The sequence below is a fragment of the Pan troglodytes genome, chromosome 7, assembly GCF_028858775.2.
Source record: "Pan troglodytes isolate AG18354 chromosome 7, NHGRI_mPanTro3-v2.0_pri, whole genome shotgun sequence".
NCBI classification, from domain to species: domain Eukaryota; kingdom Metazoa; phylum Chordata; class Mammalia; order Primates; family Hominidae; genus Pan; species Pan troglodytes.
In genome coordinates, this window is record NC_072405.2 from 133005278 (window position 1) to 133023705 (window position 18428).

At 43.9% G+C, this 18428-nt stretch overlaps 1 long non-coding RNA gene and 1 other non-coding gene across 5 annotated transcripts in view; one reads left to right on the forward strand and one right to left on the reverse strand.

Annotated features, from left to right (window-relative positions):
• LOC107976429 (uncharacterized) overlaps positions 1–18428 on the reverse strand; it is a 329587-nt gene that overhangs the window by 264812 nt on the left and 46347 nt on the right. For all 4 annotated transcript variants that reach the window (XR_008536821.2, XR_008536820.2, XR_008536822.2 and 1 more), the window contains 2 exons: positions 2370–2489; positions 1460–1601 (listed from right to left, as the gene is read on the reverse strand). This is a non-coding gene — a long non-coding RNA (uncharacterized LOC107976429). The remainder of the gene's footprint in view (positions 1–1459; positions 1602–2369; positions 2490–18428) is intronic.
• LOC112204307 (small nucleolar RNA U13) lies at positions 2392–2495 on the forward strand. The gene has a single exon (XR_002937877.3). It is a non-coding gene; the product is annotated as a small nucleolar RNA U13 (small nucleolar RNA).

Consider the following 18428-nt stretch of genomic DNA (forward strand, 5'->3'; position numbering starts at 1 on the left):
GAGAATGATAGGCAGCCATGCCAACTTCCTACATCTATTATCAATTCCGAAAAAGCTGTTCCCATTTCCTTTGAGCCACATGCTAAAACATCTTCTCACCCTCACCATAAAATCGTTCAATGCTGTAAGAGGATATTATAGACTTCCACTTAAAAGTGGTGGATGGAACATAAACATTATTTCTGCTCCCTCCCAGAAATTCCGATAAATATTACAGCAAAGGAATTTTTTTTTTTTTTTGAGATGGAGTCTCACTCTGTCACCCAGGCTGGAGGGCACTGGCCTGATCTCGGCTCACTGCAACCTCCACCTCCTGGGTTCAAGCGATTCTCCCGCTTCAGCTTCTCGAGTAGCGGAGATTACAGGCACCCGCCATCATGCTAGCTAATTTTTATATTTTTAGAAGAGATGGGGTTTCCCTATGTTGACCAGGCTGTTCTCGAACTCCTGACTTCAGGTGATGCACCCGCCTTGGCCTCCCAAAGTGCTGGGATTACAGGTGTGAGCCACTGTGCCCGGCTGGAAAATTTTTTTAAAGCATTAAACCTCAATGAAAAAGATAACCAGAAAGAACATAAACAAATAAAATCTGGAGCTCTAGGAAGCAGATGAACCAGTGATAACTCACTTAGCAGACCTAAGGAAGCTGAACCCCAAGCTGACAATAAGAACAAGCCCGATTTTCACTGCAGAATTCCAGGGTACCACTGGACATAGGTGGGAAGTTGAGTCTGTTGACACGATGACTGGCTGGAAGTATGTTTAAGAAGTAGATAGACCCTCCCCAGGCCCCTCATCCTGCCCCTTCCCCAACCCAGACAACTGAAGGCTTAATTCCTGGAAAGGATAAAGCATAGTGGGGCATATACAGCATTGTTGATGGCAGGAACAGTGTACTGAACACAGGAAGATTAAGTGAGAGGTTACACACTGAGTATGAGGACCTTAGCTCTCAGAGCATAAGAAGCCAGACTTAACACTCTGCTTGCCAGAGACTGAAGCACACCTTTCTAGGAAGTCTATCTACTCCAAGAAAAGATACAGCAGCACTAACAACAGAATACCCCTGGAGAAGCAGATTGGCCAAATCACCTTACAAGTAGTGAGTTCAGAGTTAACAAGTTCCACCCCCACACACTGAGTTTCTAATTTGCTTTTAAGTGTCTCATTTCAAAATGTGAGCCTTAGTCAATGACCACCAAAACTCTGAGGAAATTCCCTAACTTGAAAAATACAATTGACTCTCCAAAAACTTAACTACTAATAGCCTACTCTTGACTGGAAGACTTACCAATAACATAAACAATCACTAAACACTTTTTTATCATATATGTATTATATATTGTATTCTTACAATAAAGTAAGCTAGAGAAAAGAAAATCTTATGAAGAAAATCATAAGGAGGAAAAAAATATGTATTTTTTATTGAGTGGAAGTGGATTGTCACAAAGGTCCTTACCTTAGTCATCTTCACGTTGAATAGGCTAAGGAAAAGAAGCAAGAGGAAGGGTTGGTCTTGCTGTCTCGGGGTGGCAGAAGCAGAAGATAATCCACATATTAGCAGACTCAGGCAGTTCAAATTCATGTTATTCAAGGGCCAACTGTAAAGGCCAAAATATTATGGGGGAAAAAAAAGCAACTTATAGAAAACTCTGCAGGAAAATAAAAACTTCAAAAGGAAACTATCATCAACATCCTCAGACAAATAGGAGAAGTTATTGTAATTTATTAAATAAAAACAATATTCTGGCAAAAGGAAAACAATTGTAAAACAAGAGAGTAATTATAAATTCAAATTTGACAGCCAGAATGAAAATTTCAGTCAAACAGTTAGAAGATAAATTTAGGGAAATCTCTTAGAAAGTAGAATGAAAAATCAAAAAGATGGAAGATATGATATAAAAGATAAGAAATATAGAAAATCATTCTAGGAGTTCATCAACTGAGTAACTAAAATTTCAGAAAAAGAACTTGAAAAGTAGAAGAAAAAAGACACAAGAAATAATCCAAGAAATTTATCAGTACTGAAGGGCATGAGTTTCTAGACTTAAAAGGTACAGTAAATATTCAGTACAATAGATAAAAATAAACTCACACTAAGTTCCATCATCTTGAACTTTCAGAACAATAGACATAAAAGAGGGAATTTTAAAACTTTTCAGAAAAAGGTAAAAATGATTGCTCAAAATACCAAAATGATTGTGAATTTCTCAACAGCCCCACTAGAAGCAAAAAGATAATGTAACAATGACTTTAGAATTCTGTAGAAAAAAATTATTTCTAGCCTAGAATTCTACCCCTATCAAAGTTAACAATTAAATATTTGGGTGGGATACAAACATTTCAGACATAAGTCTCAAAACAATTACCTGCCGTGAGCCCATACTGGAGATCCTTTTGTAGTTCATAAGCATGATGATCCGGTGTTCATGTCCGAGCATGAGATGTGCCTCCCTCAAACCTTGTTGTGATGTTGGCACATTTCCCATCTGATGTGAAAAAGGAAAAAAAAAAAAGAAGAAGAAGAAGCTACTAGGTAAGTCCAAAATTAGGAGGCAAAGCAAGAAAGAGGAAGACATGGAGTCTGGGAAATGAGAATATCAATCCAAGAAAGAGCAAAGGAAATCCCAGAGATAAAGGCAAAGGGAGATCCAAGTACAGCCATGTACTCAGCCTAGAAATAAACTAGTCCAGGCTGGAGCAGCTCTGTAGGGTACAGGAAAGATGATTGAAAGATGGCTTTGTTAGAATACTGGATGTGAGTGAGTGTATTGAGAGGAAATTTAAACAACCGAGGAGAGAGTTTGGAGTGAATTAGTGATAGAAAACAAAACAAAGGAAGAAAAAACAATATAACTATTAACTCCAGGAAAACCTAAAGATTGTGCAAGAAAATAAAAGCATGCACATTTCAGCTGTGAAGAGTACTTATAGGGACAGTAAAATATACACACTGAATATTAACCTAAGCAGAATTATGAAATAACAGTAGTGGGATAATGAAAGCATGGGGGTCCGGGGTTTCAGGAACCGTGCATGATGGGGCATGGTAGAAGTGGTAAAAGAGGGCTAAAATAGTGAGAGGCTAACAGTTAATGCTTAAAGCATCAGGCAAAAAAGAAGGAGCACTATAAGCATATACCAGTGACATGGAGGCAATACCAAAATAACCAGCCGCAAGAGGCGAATGTGTTGTTCTAGGAAGCAGGAAATGCTGGGTCAAGAGAAGAGTCTATTATTTTTCACTATGCCTTCTAAAATTATTTAACCCTGAAAATCATGTATGTGTATAAAGTTAGTCAAAATTAAAACTAAATTTTAAAATAATCATGCATCAACGATAAATTAAAAGGATGATTTTAATTTGGCTTCTCTTTTTCATGTGCACACATGGACACACGGTGCCATTTGGGCAATACATTTTGCAAAGCATCTAAATGCATGAAAATATTCCAGAAAAGTGTTAATGATGGCCTAGGCCAATCTGTCTTTTGTAAATAATTTCTCAGTCAAGTATACTAATTAGAGCGAAGATAGGCAAATGATACAACAACCCACCAATCAAGAGCATTTGCTGCTCATCTATTGAATACATAGCAATAAATATTCAACATTCTGTGGGGTAAACAACCAAGTGTAAGATATGGTTTCTGGCATTATGGATTTTATGATCCAATTAAAGACATGAAACATAAACTTTTGTAAAGTTAAATGACAGTACAAAATGTATAAATAAGGTTTTATTTAAAAAGTAAAAGATGTTGCAAGATAATACATGACTTTTGCTAAGTCGATGCCGCAAACTACAGAAGTGTTATTGTTTAGAACAAAGAAAAGTCAGGATGCAGGGAAGGGATCTCAGAGAAAAGAGATTAGAAATAGGTCTTGAAAAAATGGGCTGGATTTGAATGAATGGAGGAATAGGGGAATTCCAAATGCGGATCCAGGAAAGGAAGATGTCGTCTTGGCACCGTGAAGAGATTACAGGTTTCAGAGCCTAGGCGTTTGAGTGACAGCCTGCTCACCAGAATGGGACAGCAATTAGCCTTTGGCCTGAGGAAAGCAACTTGTTCAGAATAAAGTATTTTTATCACCCACAGTGAGGCCAAGAATCCAGTCAGATGTCCTGTTGGGATGTGTATCTGTCATTTTATGAGCTCAAAAAACCCCAGGAATGGCTTCGAATCCATGTTACAGGTCCGAGTTCCCTGGAAACAGCAATTGCCTCTTAGCAAAATCATTAATTAGGGCATTGCCTTAATTCCATTGTGAATAATAAAAATATGTGCACAGACTTCTGTACTTTGATGAAAGCATCAGGGTGTGATTTATGGGGGAAGATGCTCTCCGGGGAATATAAATATGTAAGCCTTACATACTTATAAAGTTCAAGCACATTACCTCTTCAACGGCTTTCAAAACTAAAGTGACCTCAGTTCAGTCAAATAAATAGGACAGACATGTAAATTAGCAAAAGAAGTGCTCTGAAATTTATGCAAGGCTTATATCCCACGATGAACAATATCTAGATCAGTGGGAAGTCGGAAGCATTCTATATGTAGCTATCGCCAGACAAATCTAAACACTTGGTAGGCACTCAAAAAAAACTTACTGATTTTAAGTAATTAAAGGGGATCTGGTGGGCAGATACAAAAAGACAGAAGTAGCATCATGAGGCAAGGTTGCGACCGGAGTCTTTCTAGCCAGTTCCAGAAGAGCAGGTGGTTATATCCACCAGTGCCCAGAAGAGGGCAGCCAAGAGCTGCTCAACTGGAACCTTCCTGGGAAGGACACCCACTTGGCACCAGCCAGGGTAAACTGTCCTCTCCCCGGCACACAGAACAGAATCAGCCCAGAACTGATTGGTGAAGAAGTTTGGGGAGAAAAAAAGCAGGGGTGGGAAACATGGACTAAAGGTGTTCAAGACAGATGAAGAACCAGACCAAGAAGAATCATGGAGAAGCCAGAGAATGGAAAAGAAAGACAGCAGCCAGAGGTCAAAGGAACAAGGCACAGGAGTGCAGCAGCCCTGACCTTGCCACTCCCCTGCTCAAAAGAGTTCAATGGCTCCCTACTGTCCATCACACAAACTTCGTAGCCTGACATTCAGGGTCCCACTCTAATCTAACCCTAACCCACCTTAAGAATCTTGGGATTTGCTAGGTTTTTAATCATACACTCAAGATTCCAAGCAAACAAAGTCTTTCTTGTGACTTTGTTCCTCTGTGTCTTTGTTCCTCCTGTCCCTTCACTCACTGCTCTAAACAATGAGTGGCTGCCACATACTAGTAATGGGAGGAAGGGATACAGGATCAACCAGAAGAAGTGCCCACCTTCAAAGCTGCCAGGAAGAGACAGTGCCATGTACTACCATGAGGGAAGCAAGAGTGGATGGGGTGGAGAGAGAAATGGCTAAGTCAGGCTGTCCGAAAAGGCTTCTTGGAGGAGGTGACCATCCCCCTGAAATCACCTTGCCTTTCCTCTCCACTCATCTAAACCTTCAGCGCCTGCTGAAGGACCATCTGTTGTTTTCATCCGCCTGCCTGCCTTTTCCCACTCCTGGTAAAATATTCCATCTCCTCCTTTAGGAAACTGCTCCCTACCCCATCTGCCAGGTAGGCTGATCTGATAATGTGGTTGATCATATTACCCCATCCTCTGATCCACAGAGGTTGGTTCAAGGAAGATCCTTCAAAACAGACTAATCAGATGTCTTCCCTGGAGTTTTCCTCTCCATTTTGGAATTGAAGGAATAGCTAGCTTTCTCTTTCCCCTGGACTGGAAGCTGACAAGATAGATTCCAGAGTTGCTGATGCCATGTCCCTTGCCTCATGGAGGATTCTGAGAGAATAAACTGGAAAGAGATGGAGAGAATTGACACTATACAAATGCCAGAATTCAGTTGCCCTGAATTAGGGCAAGGCCTCTGCTCCACTGTGAGCAGCAAAAGCCCAATTCCAGAGCTTAGCCAAAGGAGTTTGTTTTTCTTGGGTAGCAGATGTTTAAAAGGCCAGTGGACAAGCTCTGCTGCTCTGGCTTCATGATGACATCAAAGACCATTTTCCTCCACCATCCCCATCACATGATTCTCCTCATGCTCCAAAATGACTGCTACATCTCTGGGGTTATATCCACATTCCACACTGGAAGGGCAGAAAGCATGTGCCCATTGAGGGTATCCCTTTTCATCAGAAAAATAATATATTCCCAGAAAACCCAACCTGTATCCTTCTGCTTACATCTCAATGTTCAGAAGTGTCACATGGCCACCCCTCACTGCAAGGAAGTCCAAAGAGCTGAGTATTTTTAACTGGCATACTGAGACAACAGAGGAAATACACATTGTGTAAGTAACTGGTGGTATCTGCTACAAGTCCTAAATGTCTTTGTTTGCCTGCATAAACCCATAAATTCTCCTTTTTTGCTTAAGCTAGCTGGAGATGGGTGTTTGTAACTTTCAATCAAAAAGCCATGGCTAAGACACCTGCCAAATGCCACCACCACCATAGAGCCTCCCTGATCTCACTACATCAGAATAATCTTGATGTCTTCAACTTCCAACAGGTCCTTTTCCCACCAGCAACCTGAGGAAGGGAAATCACAGGGACAGGGCGATCGCACCTAGGCAGCCAAACCCCACCCCAGCAGCCAAAGCAGGCAGAAGAACCCTGCCAGCAGGATTGCTGGAATCTAGCTCTCTTCTCTCTCTCGCTTCACCTGCGAAGGGCCACAAAAGAGCTGTTTCAAAGCCATCAGCATCATGAACCCAGCCACTGCTATTGACCCCATATGCTGAACCCAGCAATAAATACTATCCAGGGCTTGTTGCTGGCAAGAAAGGGGGAGAGAGCAACAGCCCTGATTTGCCACTAAAACACTTAAACATAATAGGATACATCTACAGGATGAAGCACTAGAAAGGAATAAGAAGAGAATGAGGAAGCTCTGGATGCATTAATGTGAAACACTTCTAAAACCGTTACTAAGAGGAAAAAAGCTAATTGCAAAATGGTGCCTGTATATATATGAGATATATAGATAGGATATATATATACACATATAAAATAATCATTTGTGATAAAAGAAAGAAAAATAGTATCTGCACCAATATTTGTACCTGCAGAAAATATCTCTGGAAGGATATACAATGCAAGAGACTGGTACTTTTGGCTGCCTATAGGGTGAAGAACAGGAAGGCTACAAAATAGGAGGGCAATGTTTCTCTGTACGCTCTTTAAACCTTTTGAATTTTGGACCTAGGAGTGAACCACCTATTTGAAAAAGAATGAAAATATGTTTCTGTAAGTAAACACATTACAGTTTGTGCTGGTATGTCTGGTATGTTTTGTTTAGTTAAGGCAAAACAATAGGAAGGATGAAATTGGCAAACTGGGCTGGGAAGAGAAAAGGAAAACAGAAAAATTAGCATCCATTTAACAATAAAATAGAAATAGCATTTTGGGTGAAGGGATGCTTTTCTCATATCTTGCTTCAAGCATTTACAGACATCATTCATCCTGTCTTTTCTACAAGCTGTGGAAAAATTGATTCAATTCCTTCCAGCTTAGAGCTGAGGAAAGGCCTAAAGAGCTGAGTCTCTGAGACCGCCGCATTTCCCCAACCTGGCCAGGCCACCCCATCCTTGCTCAGTCTGTTTCCTGTGTCTGGAATCGCTCCCCTTTCTACTCTCTCCATTCCAAGGAGCCGCTCCAACACCTACACAGCTTCTCCATTGAAAATAGCTGTTCCAGTAGACCAGGCATTGGCCTTTTCTGAAAAGAGTCAGGTGGTAAATAGTTTAGGCTTTTTTTTCATGGCTGTTCTGTCTCTGTCATAACCAGCCAACTCTGCTGTTGTAGCATGAAAGCAGTGATAGATAATACATAAACAAATGGGCATGGCTGTATTCCAATAAAACTTTATTTACAAAAACAAACAGGCTGTAATCCAGGACACTGACAACACCAAATGCTGGCAGGGATGTGGAGCAACAGGAACTCTCATTCATGGCTGGTTGAAATGCAACATGGTACAGCCACTTTGGAAGACAGCTTGGCGGTTTCTTACAACACTAAACATACTCTTGCCATATGATCCAGCAATTGCTCTCTTTGGTGTTTACCCAAAACCGTTGAAAACTTATGTCCACACAAAAACCTGCACATGGATGTTTAGAGCAGCTTTATTCATAATTGCCAACACTTGGAAGCAACCAAGATGCCCTTCAGTAGGTGAATGAATAAATAAACTGGTCTATCCAGACAATGGAATAGTATTTAGCACTAAAAAGAAATGAGCTATCAAACCATGAAAAGACGCGGAGGAAACATAAATGCATATTACAAAATAAAGAAGCCAGTGTGAAAAGACTACATACTGTATGATTCCAGCTACATGACCCTCAAGAAAAGGCAAAACTATGGAGACAGTAAAAAGATCAGTGGTTGCCAGTGGTTGGCGGGGGAGAAAGGGGTGAAGAGGCAGAGCACACAGGATTTTTAGGGCAGTGAAACCACTCTGATGAAACCACAATGGTGGATACACATCAGTATTCATTTGTCCAAACCCATAGAATGTACACCATGAATGATCCAGAATGTAAACTATAGACTCCATGAGTGATAATGATGTGCCTGCCAATCATCAGCTGTAACAAATGTGCCTATTGGTGGGTGAAGTTGATAATGGGGGAGGCTGTGCATGTGTCAGGGCAAAGAATAAATGGGAAATCTCCCATTTATTTATGTTCCTCTGGCTCCCAGGAGGGGGAGCAGCTGTTCCCTCTGTCCGCTCAAGGGGCCTCCGCACGCTGCAGGCATTCTCTGGGGTCCCTGGACCTAGGAGACTCTCCCCAGAGTACCAGTCCTCCCAGTCTCCCTGGCAAAATCAGTGCTGCCCAAACCTCCCACTCAGTGTTGCTGTGAACCTAAAACTCCTCTAAAAATAAAGTCTATTAAAAAAACAAACAAACAAACAAATAGGTGGTGGCCATATTTGGCCTGTGGGCCATTGTTGGCTGACCCTTCCTTTGGACTCCAGGTAAATTTGCCATCAGTGACCATCATTCTCTGCATTACTTTATAGTAGGTGGATTTGTTGCCATTTCTTGCCCTCAGATGCAAACACTTTGAAGATAAAAACTGTCTCTTCTTATCCCATCCACTAGCCTGAATGTTGGGTGGATTAAATTGGCCTAAAGTGATGTAACCCAGCTGCCAAAGACAGAACACAGCTCATAGCTTTCTCTTTCCTGGGGCATGTCTGTCGCATCAAAGACCAGCCCTTTCACCACTTGCCCGCCATAGGCCCTGAAAAACAATGTCCCTGCCTGCCCTACTACCCTGGGCACCCTGTTTCCAGAAGCTTCCAGATGAGCAGTCGGAGAGCCTTCTCTAAGTGTTTGGTAGAGGATGTGATTAAATAACTTTTAAAGCAAAATTCAAAAACAACAGCATTCAAAAGCACCAAATTCCAAAGCAGCATCGCTCAACCTGGCTGCCACATCTCCTTTTCTCACACATGGCCCCACTGGTTTGCAGTTTAATCGAATATTTATGTTGCTGTTAGTTTTTTGGCCCACCTACAACATTCGAATGTAGCAAACTAGCATTTATTGAGCAGCTACTACCTGCCAGTTGCTCTGAACATTTTAAAGAGATGTCCAAGGGAGGAAGAGGGGATGTTTACTTTCCATTGTATAACTTACGGCGTGCTTTGAATTTTTTACTATGTACATTGTTGTACTATGTACTATATACATAATTTCAGCTTATAGAGTAAGTGACTGGAGGATTTGATGTGTCATTTCTGAAAATGTATATTTTCACATGTGAGGTCTTTCTGAAGGTGATTGCAGATTCCTAACAACATCTAGAGAAAAATAAATAATTTTTGTTTTGTACTTGAAAATTGCCAAACTGCATTAAATAATCTTGCTCTCTAAGATTCTTTTCTGTACTCATGTCATTGTACTTCCAAAGTCAAGGGCCTCTGCGTTCTGAGACTTGGAAATTCAAAAAAGATGCAGCTTTTCCTCAGCCCTTTGTCCACCCGCCTCCACCCTGGAACAGGCTGCCTTCAGCCCTGCCATGATCACCGCAGCCCGGCAGGACTGTTGTTCCTCTGGCTCCCAGGAGGGGGAGCAGCTGTTCCCCTTGTCCGCTCAAGGGGCCTCCGCACCCTGCAGGCATTCTCTGGGGTCCCTGGAGCTAGGAGACTCTCCCCAAAGTACCAGTCCTCCCAGTCTCCCTGACAAAATCAATGCTGCCCAAAGTTCCCCGTGCTGCTGAAAATGCAGAGACGTGAAATCCCACTGAAGACTGTGCTGGAAGCTAGCCCAGCCTCCACCATGACTGCGACCCGCCTTCAATCCCTGAAACTTTGAGGAAAATAAGTAAGACGTGTATTTTGACACACCAAAACAATGAGCGAAGCTGCCCCCACCCCTGAGGGCCATTGGGCTTTCTCCCCTGATGATATGTGTCCCGTCTAAATCTCATGTTGAAATGCAATCCCCAGTGTTGGAGGTGGGAGCTGGTGGAAGGTGAATGGATCACAGCGGGTGGATCCCTCAAGGCTTGGTGCTGTCCTTGCACCAAGGACAATAATGAGTGAGTTCTCAATAAGATCTGGTTGTTTGAGGGTGTGGCACTCCCTCCAATATACACTGTCTCTTGCTGCCGCTCCTGCTATGTGAGATGCCTGCTCCCCCTTTGCCTTCCACCATGATTGAAAGCTTCCCGAGGCCTCCCGGAAGCCAAGAAGATGCAGGCACCATGCTTCCTAAACAGCCTGCAGAACCGCGAGCGAATTAAACCTCTTTCCTTTATAAGTTACCCAGCCTTGTATGGGCACCGTGGCTCGCGCCTGTAGTCCTAGCACTTTGGGAGGCCGAGGCAGGTGGATCACTTGAGGTCAGGAGTTCGAGACCAGCCTGACCATCATGGCAAAAGCCGGTCTCTACTAAAAATACAAAAATTAGCTTGGCACAGTGGTGCACACCTGTAATTCCAGCTACTTGGGAGGCTGAGGCATGAGGATCATTTGAACCTGGGTGGCAGAGGTTGCAGTGAGCCAAGATCATGCCACTGAACTCCAGCCTATGTGACAGAGCGAGACTCTGTCTCAAAAAAAAAACAAAAACAAAAAACAAAGCAAACCAAAAAAAAAAAAGCCAGTCTCAGGTATTTTATAGTGGTGTAAGAACAGCCTAACACACCTGATTCAGTCATGTTCTGCCAGAGCTCCCTCTGCACCTTCTAGAGCCTGTGTTTGACCCTCAAAAAGTGACCAGTGTGACTGAGGAACTGCCTTTTTAAAATTTTACTTTAATTAAGGTAAATGTAAGTTTTTAAATAGACAATTCAGTTATTGAAAAAACTTTATGTTTAGAACAATGCGGAGAGATGACTCTGCTGTTTCAATTGTAAATTTTATGAAATTGAAATACAGATCAAATATTTTCTATGAAAATTTAGAGTTCAGATTGAGATGTGCCATAAGTATAAAATACATACCAGATTTTGAACACTCAATATCAAAAAATGCAAAGTATCTCATTCATAATTATTTATACTGATTACATGCAGAAATGATGTTTTAGATATCTTAGCTTAAATAGAATATATTATTAAACTCAATTTCACCAGTGTCTTTTTTCTTTGTTTAATGTGGCTACTAGAAAATGTTTAATTAATGTATAGTTTACATTACATTTCTATTGGACGGCACTGTTGTAGGCCATTTCCCAGTTGTCCTTTGCATTGGGAAATGGGCCAGAAATTTTGCTGCTTCTGGCAGGCTGCCCTCCTAGAATGAACAGGATGGTATCCTCAACAGAAACTGCTCAGCTTTCTGAGGCTCGGGAGACGAAAGGAGAGAGAAAGGAGGCGCATTGGCAGGAAGAGCTGGGCCTGACTTCCTTGGAAAAGCCAGCCCTGGTGCCAGTCAGTGCCCCACCCACCCTGGGATCCCTGTGGGCCCACAATGGGCCCTCTCTTGGTAATCCAGGGATGATAAACACATGGTGCAGGCTCTCTAGGGACACATGGCTCACAGAGGGATACATGCAGAGGCAGGATGTGCAGAAGTATCTATTATAATTCACCAGAGAAGGCCGGGAGTCCTCCAAAGTTGAGGTGGCACTGAACAAGACTGGCAGGGATTCAGACCTCTCTCCAGCTGGCCTCTGTAGTGGCTCTGCAGAGTCTAGTGGTGACTGAATCTACTGCTAAGCCAGATGCATAAACTTGGGCATCAGAACCCTTCTCTGAGCCTTGGTTTCCACCCATAAAATGAGAGGGTTTACAGCCTCTATTTTAAAATGCGGTAACTCAACACAACTGCCTTTTTCTCTATGTAGCATTGGCAGAGTCATGGGGCTCCAATCAGGCCCAAGGCCAGGCCTTTATTTTTCTCCTAGAGAGCTCACTCAGAAGTTCATTTCCGTGCCCCGTGCCCAAGGCCAGGTCTCCTTGAAATGCAGCCAAAAGCTCATTAAATGTACACAGAAGGGAGGGCCACTGGGACGTGAGGGCCTGCTCTGCTCAGCATGACCAGTGCCGGGTGTGTAGCTTTCTGTGACCCATCTCCTCCGGCTGCATTTTCCCGACCTCTGGGGAGCACCTCTGTTCCAGAAGGCTCTGAGTTGGAAACACACAGGATGAATTTGGGCACATGTCCTCAGCCACAAATGCCAACAGAATTGGAATATCCAGCAAAGTGCTTTCCAGCCTCCTGGTGCCCAGAGACCTGGGAAGCCAGAGAGTGGAGAGTCCACGGTAGGAGGTAGAAAGAGCTGTGCAGTGGAAACCCAGAAACCCAGCTCCAACCCTGACTCAGCCAACCGCTAACTCAGTGCCGTGGACAAAAGAATAATATCAACGTGCTCATGTGCATGTGTGTGCATGTGTGTGCACGTGTGCATATGCATGTGTGTGTGCGTGTGTGTGCATGTGCACATGCATGTGTGTGCATGTGCATGTTTGTGTGTGTGCGCGTGTATGTGTGTGTCCCCATGTGCCGGGCCCAGAAAGGAAATATCACTGTGAGTAAAGAAAGAAGCCCTTGTCCTTCTGAGGCTTCCACTCAATTATAAGACAAGATGTACAAAAGGAGTGTAGATAAAGTGCAATAGCAAAAAGTAGATGACAACTTTACCTCCAACTACAGGGACTGGGACTGATTTCCTGGCAAGGAGGCATTTGGGAGAACAAACAAGTACGAAGTGCCCAGGAGGAGAGGCCAAGGAGGTTTAAAGGCGTGTTCTCAGAACACCAAGTTTAGTTGACATCTACCTCCTCTCAGCAACTTTCTACAACAGTGAATTGACTCCTCCCTATTCTCTGAGACATAAAGCTCATTCCAAACGGTTCAAGGCTTGACTGTTCATACTTATTGTTATTGCATTTATATTACCTTCAAGAGCATTTGTGACGATCTGCTACCAGGGTGCTTAGTGCGTGTCTTGTCTCTCTAATAGCACAGTCAGGGAGTATGTCCAATGCTTTCTCTTATTCCCTGCCAGCCTGCCGTGCAATCTCTGGGTTGGAAGGAACCCTGGAAATCATGCTATCCAGTTCCCCATCTTCTCTTTCCCGGAGGCCTCTGCAAGACTGATAGGCATACCGTCTGCCTCTTTATTCTGTGTTTGTGCAAAACAGTGTGTTAAAACAGGTTCTGTTTTAGTATCAGCCGAGGCTCCAAGACACCAAGAGTGACTGCACCCCATTTCTAAGGAAAAGTGAAAGACCACGAAGACTTACACAGGAGGTAGTGAGAAACAGGTTTTAGGACCCCAAGCTATCCACCACCCGAACTTTAAAGAATTTGGAGGCCGGGCGCGGTGGCTCACACCTGTAATCCCAGCACTTTGGGAGGCCCAGGCGGGTGGATCACGAGGTCAGGAGATCGAGACCATCCTGGCTAACACAGTGAAACCCTGTCTCTACTAAAAAAAAATTACAAAAAAATTAGCCGGGCATGGTGGCGGGCATCTGTCGTCCCAGCTACTCGGGAGGCTGAGGCAGGAGAATGGCGTGAACCCGGGAGGCAGAGCTTGCAGTGAGCCGAGATCGCACCACTGCACTCCAGACCCGGTGACAGAGCGACCCTCCGTCTGAAAAAAAAAAAAAAAAAAAGAATTTGGAGCTGGGCTGGGATTAGACAAGAATTTGGGGAGAGAGCTGCCAATCCTTACACTCCCCACCCTTCTGGGGAGAGGCTGTTTCTTCCCACCTCAAGCCTAGGTGAAGGGGCTTCCATGAGACCTCCTGGAAGGCTTGCAGCATGTTCCCTGGATCATGGGAGACTCCATCGATTGATGTCTGGCTCACCCTGAGAAATTTAAAGGGCGAGAGATGGCGGCAGGCCAGTTGCGCCGAAGGTGGAGTGAGACGAGGTGATCGCGTTGAGGGAGACTTGCTTTTCCCGAGTTTGTCAGGGCAAAGCATGTGTGAGTTTCCCATGGAGCAGAACTGGCCTGGCAGGTGCGGCGCCAGATGCTAGGGGGTGAGGGAGAAGCAGTGGAGGAACGGTCAGAAGAGATGCATGCTCCCAGTCAGGCAAAGGCAGATAAGAGGCGGTTGCTGCAAATTACCCATGAAGGAACCCATGAGGTGAGTCATCTGTCAACCCCAGATGGCTGGAACACCACCAGCGGAGTCTCTTCCCACCCGCTTCCCTCCTCTCTTCCCCTCTTGCCCTGGCCAATCCTGGAGAAGCCAAGGGGTCCTAGCCAATCCTGGAGAAGCCAAGGGGTCCTAGCCAGTCCTGGAGAAGCCAAGGGGTCCTAGCCAATCCTGGAGAAGCCAAGGGGTGGGGGGAGTATGGAGGGAAAATGGAAGCACTGGGTGAAGCAAATAGAGGCGCACAGCCCCACAACCCCTTCTCACTGCAGGCGCCAGCCTAATGCAGCAAAGCTGGGAGAGGGAGGAAATTTTCATTTGCAATGTCGATGGGAGGATTTGGGTCCTTATCCTGGAATGGGCATATTAATTACCAATGGAGACTGGGTTTTTGTGGAAGAAGTAACTGGATCATGTTTTCTTAGATAAGGGCGACAAAAGACGTCTTAGAACTTGCCCCACTTTTATTAAGGAGCAGAATAAATACTGCAGAACAAGCTTGACAAGACAGTGGGAGACCAAAAATACGATTCGTTTCTGTTGCATCCTACAAGTCCCTGCTTGTTCAATATGATGGTGTAATATATACACAATTTCCAAAATTGGGATCATATGCTACATGGTATTCAAATCTTTTTTTTTTCTCAAAGAATAATATATCATGAAGTTTTTCCCTTGGAAGAAAATATTCATCTACAAGTCGAACATACCACCATCTGGACATGCTGTAATTTATTTGCCCAATATCGTATTCAATGTTTGCTCTTGCAAATCACACTAAAATCAAATATCCTATGCATAACTCTTTGTTTGATTTGACATATTTGATTCCTTCCTAAGGATAAATTCCAAGAAGTGGAATTGCTAGACTAATGGGTAGAAACCTTTTTAAGGCTTTTTATCTCTATCATCAAAGAGGCGCAGGATCTCGAAACACGTTTTCACTAAGTAGGACTGAGTTGTCCAGAAAAGGCCTGAAGAGGCTGGATACATCCTGCAGTCTGTGTAGCCCCACTCAGGTAGGCAGGGAAGTACGACGGTGACTATCGAGGTTATTCCACAGCTATGTAAGGGTAGCGAGAATCGCACCTGAACAAGCCCACACTGTTTTTGCTACTATAAGACACACATACAGAATTCAAGTGATATTCACAAGAATAACACTTGTGTCGACGCATCTTTTCCTGACTCGCTCAAGGGGTTAATTTCTGGGGGAGGCAGCATGGAGAGTATGGTCAAGAGCACGAATCCTGGAGTCAGACAGCTTGGCCTTAGCTCCACCGTGGACTAAACATGTTACTGGAGCAAGTTACTTCTCTCTGTCCTGAGCTTCCTCATTCATAAACCTTCCAAATTCAATTAATTCCTGAAAATGCTTAACCAAGTGCCTGGAATTCAGTACATGCTCAATAAGTGGTGTCATTAGTTGTCATTTTCTGGTCTTATCAGAAGAACTGAAGCCAGATCAGCTAAATCTGTGGTTCTCAGTTGGGAGTGATTTTGCCACACGGGGTATATTTGGCAACGTCTGGAGACATTTTTTATTGTCACAGCATGGGAGGGAGGAGGTGCCGCTGGTATCTAGTGGGTGGAGGCCGGGGACACTTCTTAACTTCCATGCACCGGACAGACCCCCACAGCACAATGTCAGTAGTGCTGAGTTTGAGAGTCCCTGATCTAAACCATCCCTGGTGCTCACCTGAGTGCCAGCTCTCACATGCACATGAGCACTGCATTTCTCTTTTGTGCAATGACATTTCTGTGTGGCATTTCCCTCCCACTATCTCTGGGGTCACCTGGTATACTGAACAGGCAGGACTGGCCACATCCCCTGTCTAGCACTCACAGTATGAGAGAATAGAGAGGAATCTAGTTACCAGGGGCATTCACAGGCTTCTGCTACAATGATGCTGTATATCAATTACAAATCTCTGAGGTGCACAAAATAAGCATTTATTTGTTGCTCATAGCTTTGAGAGGTGGTTTGGACAGTTTGGCTTCAGGTGATGGGTCAAGTTCAGATCTGCCCCACCTTCATGTTCAGAATGCATCTCATTCTGGAACCCAGGCTGAAAAAGACCCCAAGACTGTGGGTTCTTCCCATGGCAAAAGTCCCAGAAGGGCAAGAAGAAACAGCAGTGCCTCCTGAGGCTCAGAACTGGCACAGTCCCTTCAGCCATGTTCCATTAGCCACAACCCATTTGTGGCCCCTGTTACCTACAGGATAACATGCACATGCCTTAGGCTGCACTCAATCCTTTATGAAAATCAAGTAGACTATAAATACATATGCTTTTTTTTCTTTTTGTCTTTAGCAGAACATAAAAAGCAGAACAAAAAAGCCTCATTGTTCATCTCTGTCAAGTTCTGGCCAGTGATCAATAAGCAGAGATATTGTATGGAACATGCTGAATGGCATTGTCTCTGGGACAGGACAGGTCTTCTTCCATTTCTCCTTCCTGCTGCCTGGGATCCAGATGTAGTGGCAGGAATTTTAGCAGCCATTTTGGACCTTGAGGATGGAAAGTACACATGGCGGAGCAGAAAGCGTAAGGTTCTTGGATCTCTGATAATGCCTGGAGCTGCCTTAGCAGCCCTGTACTTACTACCCATCTCCAAAATATTTTATATGAGACAACAGACTCTTGTATGTTTAAGGCTTTGGAGTCGAACCTCTCATTTATAAACAAACTTGATTTTAAAACATACCTCAAGGATTCCCTGAGTTCACTGACTGAACACACCTTCATTTCAGTGTGTTATACATTCACTTCCCTATCAGCAATTCTGATGTTCCCTACCCAGCCTAAAAGGACAGAATAAAAAACCTCTCACATCCAGGTCAGTCTTTGCATTATGGCTGCCAGTCTCTTTCTTCTGAAAACTTGGGGGGTGGGGGAGGGAGAGATAAAGTTTTACCACCAAAGAAGTCACTAACGAAGTGCCAGGAAATTTTTATACATTCGATTACCAATCACCAGTAACAGGTGAATTCTATCATTTTTCTTCTGGGCAATATTAATATTTTGCACTTTGAAACCAAAGTCCTTGAGTACAGCTGTTATCCTCCACTGCCTCTGGAAACTCCTCTCCGGTTCACACGGAAGGCTACCCTTTACCTCCCACTCCCTCCCCAAACCTTAGTGCTCACAGCCATCCTTTGTCCATTTCTGTCTATTTGATATATGCCAGTTCCTCTGGCTGCTGTCCAACTGCAGGGCTTCTGAGCTTAGCATGAAAAGCCCCCAAATGATCCTGCCCCACCCTCTCTACCAGAGTCCATGCATCAAGTCCTTTAATCAGTTACTCTAATTCCCCTTATCTACACCTGCCTCACACTAATCCAGTATCTCCGTGGAACAATGAGGCTTCCAAATAGAGGTAATTTCTTCCCCTGCCCATTCTCTGCATGGCCAGTGAACTGACAGAGTCATAAAACAGGGCAGAGATCGCAGAGTGCCTCCAGGGCAGTGATTTCCAGAGTGTTTTTATTTTAAACCTGGAACTCTTTGTTCACATAAAATCTTAGGTAAAGCCAAATATGCAAAGCGGTTAAAGACAGAGCCCTCCAAATGGAAGTGAGATGGTGGGAGCAAGTTTGGAGGGGACCCAGCCCCACTGCTGCCCTTCAGCAGTTTTGAAGGGAACCCACAGAAACCCAAGTCTCTGAGTGGATGAATGCTCCTCCCCCAGGGTTTTGCTCTGATCATTTCCTCATGCCAATCAAGTCTCTAGACAATGTCACCTTCCCTGGCCACTTATCTAAAGTAGCCCCCACTCCACATCACTCTCTATTCTTGCAGG